Raw genomic sequence first — 6,660 nt, 5'->3', positions numbered from 1 at the left:
CGTGCGTTTCATTACTTTTATTTTCTCTGAAATCATTAATAAATACATTGTGACCGCGAAGCTGTGATCACGATCCTCATTTAAGTTGTTCTTTCTGCATTCCGATCATGTCATTGCTCAATTTAATTACCTGGGAATCAGTAATTATAAATTAATTTCATAATTGGTAAACTTTATCTCATCAAAAAATTATTGATGCCAATTAATAAGGAACGTCGTAATAGTCAGATTATCCGAGTTCGTTTTCTAATCCAGCTATATGCTTACTCCTCAAAGGCATTGCAAAAAATCCTCTTCCTCAATTTAATAGTTTGCCATTTACAGAAATAAATCTAATTTACAAGTTTGATATATTCTCCCTATGTTTCAACTGCATCTTTTATCTTCAAACGGCAGCTTTTATGGATTTAAGCGCACAGGCATTTCACGAGCGAGCGCCGACAATATTTATTTGATCAGTTCAATGCCTCCCGCTGTCTGATTTAAGCTCTACTCCTTCCTTCATTACTGTTTTCATGAAACATTCTGTTGCAGATAACAGGGCCCTGTTTTACAATTAAAATGCTAAAAGTGCACTCCGATTTCTGTCTTTACACTTCTGGGGCTAGCTATCTGCTTTCACGCTTCTAAACTTTAAGCGCCTCTGTTTGGTTTTACCTAATAGCTACCCTATGACGAAACAGTGGTCAGATTTCACCTGTCAAATGTCAATTAGGAAACGCTGACCATCTCCATCCTGCTACGCTGGTCGCTCTCTTTAGGAACGACGCAGCCACATCCTCAGCGAAGCTGACGTCACCATTTTGCTACTTGAGAGACGGATAATTTCAGCACACCTGTCACACATTAGACCAGAACTGGACCTACTGCTGAACGCTCAGCAAGCTCATTCAACACTGTCTAAGTAAGTATTATTTATAAGCAAACACTGGAGGCGGTGGAAGTACTACATACTTTAGAGTATGTTAATTTGTGCATCAATCCGGCGATTTAAATGATCTATTATACATCATTTGCTTTTGTTTCAATGCTTCACTAACTAACACTAACACTGCTGATTATCACATGTCTATACCTATAGCTTAATGCATTATGGCCCGTGGTCATTTACATCAACACATGCCAGGAGACAATCTCCTCTTTATCTTGGGCTCACAGCCCAGACGACATGACATGAGGATTATTGCATGTTACTAACAGCATGTTTTTCAGGGGTCAAACCCCGCGCTTGTCAGGCGCTCGCCCAAGCGTTTTACAGGGCGCGCAGCCCGTTACTAACAGCAACGCATGCTTTGGAGGCGGTCCCCGCGCATGATGGGCTCGATGCCCAACCTAGATGCATGTTTTGGCCATGGCCCTCACTAACAGCAACGCATGCTTTGATTGGGCTCGACGCCCTTGTGTATGAATGTAGGGCCCGCAGCCCGTATGTTTGGGGGCGCACCCCTCGCCTAACACCATTTTCTTCTTGCTAACGTCTCTTCCTTCTTCCCCTTCTTCACTCCTCTGTCACACAACTTCCCTTTGATCTCCTTTAGGCCCTGTATTAAGTTTTTCTACCTTCTATTATTTCTGAACTTTACTATTTAAGTCGCTTTAGACAAAAGCGTCTGCAAAATGTTATGTATTGATCAGATGAATGCAGAACTAATTAAAGAATGAAAGAAATGAATGTTTGAATGTAGGCACATGGCCTGTATGTTTGGGGGCATTCCCCGCGCATGCTCTGATGAATAGATAATTGAATGAATATGTAATGATCTAATGAATAAATGAATGAATGAAGGGCTCGCCACCCGTACGCTTCGGGGGCGCACCCCGCTTGGGCTCGTAGCAAGCGAATGTATGAGTCAAGGGCTCGTGCCCGTACGCTTTGGGGGCGCACCCCGCTTAGGCTCGTAGCAAGCGTATGTATGAGTGTAGGGCATCGGCCCATACTAACAGCATGGAAAGTTGGCGAAATGCAAGCGCATCACTGGACACCACACCCACGTTAACTCTGCTTGTTACTGCACAGGTCACCCACATTTAGTTACATCAAGCATGTGCTCACTTAACACAATCCACGAGTTAAATGCGAATAAACACACTCATGCATGGGGGTATCCAAGGTATAAAATGTAATGCTTCACTGTCCACAGTCACCGGTGCTAAAGAGCTATCATTTAAAAGTACGGTATCGTTTATTATTATGCTGATTATTAATCAAATGTTTCTTTTATTACAGGATGTAGGATAAAGTAAAGATCTACCGGTGGGTATATATATGTATATTAATTCTTTCACTTTTGGGGTTGGCTCCGCCCCTGTCTCCAATGTACGACAGGATCTGCAGAGCCCAGATGTATCAAGTCCTGGGCCGATGATGGGGCCTACGCCAAAGACTCTACTAGAAGACTGTTTCATTATAACCTCTTCATATATGTATCTTTGTTTTGCTAAATATGTTAAAACATTAAATCGTGCAACTGACAACATTTCTTCCGGAGTCGTAATAGTAGAAATATAGGCAACGTTACGCCAGCTCTAGGTAGCCACCACAGCTAATCGCCACCACACACACCAACCTAGGCGTATAATTCAGCAACACACACGCACACACACTCTTCAGCTTGCCTCCGGGCTAGTAGCTCCCAACAGTACAGATACGCTAGTTGAGTTCTTCCAGCAACTACAGTGCCACGCCAAACAATTAGACGCCCTTTGTTTTTGCCCAAAGTAGAGGTGAGCTCACCTGGGTGCGTCCCCCTTTATCTTCCCCCTCCGCACCAGGCCCACCTCTTACCTGCGTTCCACTTCCATTGGACGTGTCCCAATTCACTACTGTCTTAGTGACTAGGCAGACATGTGCGTGACTTTTAAAGCTGTTATATTAATGCCATGTTATTAGCCCTACACATTAAGTCAGGCAGTCGGACCATATCTGAACCCTACGAGAATAATCTCCCAGCCATACCACAAATGTTTTGCCTGATTCTTTGTCCTGTGATCATGTTTCTGTAAAGCTGCTTTGTGCCAACACCTGTTGTAAAAAGCGCTATACAAATAAATTTTATTTGATTTGATGTTTCTTTCTTCTGTTAAAATATCCATATGATATTTTTCCTCTTAGAACCACTTTGCCAGTCTCCCATAAAAGTGTTGGTGATGTGTCTGGAGAATCATTTATTTCTAGGAACGATACCCACTTTCTTTTTATATAGCTGTTGAATTCTTGATCATTAAGTAGTGATGTGTTAAAGTGCCATCTAAAGGTCTGTTTATGTTGTTGGTTTGAATTCCATATCATTGAGACAGGTGCATGGTCACTTATTGTGATAGGGTGAATTTATATATGTACACTGTTTGAGAAAATTGAATTAATAATTAGAAAATAATCAATGTGTGAATATGATTTATGTACTGCTGAGTAAAATGTGAATTCTTTGGTTGTTGGATGATTTTGTCGCCACCCATCACCAAGACCAAAATCCTGCATGTACTGTTTTATTATATCAGTGGAATTCCAGTTGCGTGTGTTCTGAGTATGAGCTGATCGGTCAAAAGATGAATCTATAACTGCATTAAAATCGCTTCCAATCATGATTGAATAGTTTGATAGTGAGGAAATTTGTGTAAAAAAGTCATGAAAAAATGAGGGATTGTCAATATTTGGTCTGTAGATGTTGGCAATGGTAAAAGTGTGGTTGTTAATGGTGATATTTATGATGATAAATCGTTCATCTGGGTCTGTGATTGTAGTATTGTGTGTGAATGTGATTTTGTTATGTATTAAAATGGCTACACCTCTTTGTCTAGAGTTATAATTGGCTGTAAATATATGATTGTGTTCTACTGATTTCAGTTTATGTTGATCTGATTCTGTTAGGTGAGTTTCTTGTAGAAGGTATATATCTGCTTTTAAACGGCTGAGATGGAGGAGTATTTTAGTTTTTTTCTCTTGGGAGCCGATTCCATGTATGTTCCATGTAATACATTTTAATCATTGCAGGTTGGAGTGTTGTTGGGTGAATAAAGCATGATTGATTCAAACATGATTAAAACAAATAGAAGTAACATTTAAAAAAATGTAAAAGAACAACAAGGAATTGGAAATAAAAAATAAAATAAGAGTAAAGCATGAATAAAACATGATACAAACGTGCCGTTACAGAATAAAAGTGGGCGGAGCTGCAGTGTTTTAAGCTAAGCTGAAGGCCTGATCAAACATGTAGGTTTTCAGTCTGGATTTAAAAGTGTTTATAGTTGGTGCTCTTCTAATGCTCTCTGTTAACTGGTTCCATTTAAGAGCAGCGTAGTAGCTAAACGCTGCCTCTCCATGTTTAGTTTTTACTTTAGGCAGCTCTAACTGAGCAGTTCCTGATGATCTGAGAGTTCTGCTTGGCTCATACTGCAGGAGAACATCAGATAAATATGCTGGTCCTGCAGATAAATATGCTGGTCCTGCACCATTAAGACATTTATAGACCAGTAACAGAACCTTAAAGTCATTTATGTAACATACTGGTATCCAGAGTAGGGATTTAAGGATGGGGTTGATGTGCTCCCTTCTTTTACTCCTAGTCAGAACTCTGGCTGCTGAATTCTGAATCAGCTGAAGCTGTTTGATGGTCTTTTTTGGGAGTCCAGTTAGGAGTCCATTACAGTGATCAATCCTACTAGAAATAAAGGCGTGGATGAGTTTCTCCAGGTCTGCTTTAGACAGAAAATCTCTGATCTTATTTATGTTCTTGAGGTGATAAAATGCTGATTTGGTGACGGCTTTGACATGACTGTTAAAAGTGAGATCAGAGTCCATTTGTACACCAAGATTACGCACTAGTTCTTTAGATTTTAGGCTTTTTGAATCCAGATAGGCAGCTAGTCTGTGCCTCTCATTACTATTCCCAAATAAAATAATCTCTGTTTTATCTTTATTCAACTGCAGAAAGTTCTGTCCCATCCATTTATTTATCTTCTCAAGGCATTTACACAGTGAGTCAATGGGACCATAGTTGTTTGGGCAGAGGAACATGTAGATCTGAGTGTCATCTGCATAGCTGTGGTAAGATATCCCATAATCACGCATGATCTCACCCAGAGGAATCATATATAAATTAAATAAGAGTGGCCCAAGAATTGAACCCTGGGGTACACCACAGGTCACTTGCACAGTCTCACAGAAACATTATTTTCCATTTCCACAAAGTATTTCCATGAAGGTATGAACTAAACCATTTTAGGACAGTTCCAGAAAGTCCAACCCAGTTCTCAAGTCTATCTATGAGAATGTTGTGGTCAATGGTGTCAAAAGCAGCACTGAGATCAAGCAGTAGTAGAATAGACATTTTTTCCTGAGTCTGTGTTTAAGCGAAGGTCATTGATAACCTTAATTAGCGCAGTCTCAGTACTATGATTGGTCCGGAAACCTGACTGAAATTGGTCTAGACAGTTATTTATGGACAGAAAGTGCATAACTTGCTTGAATACAATTTTTTCCATAATTTTTCCAATGAATGGTAGATTAGAGATTGGCCTGTAATTGTTTAATAAGTTTGTATCTAAATTTTTCTTTTTTAAGAGAGGCTTCACAACGGCTGTTTTTAATGCATTTGGAAAAACACCCAACATGAGTGAGGTACTTACTATTTGAAGAATGTCTGCTGATATTGAGTAAAAAACATTCTTAAAAAACTTGGTTGGTAATGTATCAAGACTGCAAGTGGATGATTTGAGGTTACTCACTGTATCAATTAAAACTTCTTCATTAATAGTGCTAAATTGGGACATTTTGACTATGATGCTTTGCATGGTTTTGGAGAGCACATGGGCTCATCGGTGGATATAGATGTACTGAAGGCTTGTCTGATATTGTGTATTTTAGTATTAAAATTTTTTTGCAAACTCATTACATCTCTCAGTTGAAACTAGCTCAGAGGTCATATATGTAGGTGAGTTAGTTAGTCTGTCAACCACAGTGAAAAGAACTTTGCTATTGTTAATATTATTGCTAATAATGCTGGAGAAGTAGGATTGTCTAGATGTGCACATTATTTTATTGTAATCACGCAGTCTATCTTTAAAAAATTCTTTGTGAATGTGAAGCTTGGTTTTACGCCATCTGGGCTCAGCCTTTCTGCATTCTCTCTTTTGGAGCTGAACTGCAGCATCATTTCTCCATGGAGCTTTCTGCTTGCATGGCATGGTTTTAACTCTAACTGGTGCAATCTCATCTAAAACTCTAGCAGTTTTTGAGTTAAAACTATCCAGCAGAGTATCTACAGAGTCTGATGGTTTGCATGGTGCAGAGCACACTCTGCTCACAAAAAGTTCAGCTGTCATTTCATTTATCTGCCTTTTCTTCTACCTAATCTTTCTGGCTTCACTGAATTTAGCGCGAGGCTACAAACAATATAAAACTCAGTTCAGTTAAATAAAAACAAGTAAGGACCTGTAAGTTCGTCAAATATTGTCAAATATAAAGGAGAGGTTGAGGTTTTGATGAGCTGTTTTCATGATTTGAAACTGAAACTAACTGGAACTTTTATTATTCTGCGCAGAAAGCCTGTGATTGTGTTTAATGATTAAATTTTTTATTCATTTTAATTATTTTAATTATTTTATTAATCAAATTATATATATATATATATATATATATATATATATATATATATATATATA

The sequence above is a fragment of the Astyanax mexicanus genome, unplaced genomic scaffold (assembly GCF_023375975.1).
Source record: "Astyanax mexicanus isolate ESR-SI-001 unplaced genomic scaffold, AstMex3_surface scaffold_32, whole genome shotgun sequence".
NCBI classification, from domain to species: Eukaryota; Metazoa; Chordata; class Actinopteri; order Characiformes; family Acestrorhamphidae; genus Astyanax; species Astyanax mexicanus.
This window is presented reverse-complemented; position numbering follows the sequence as displayed.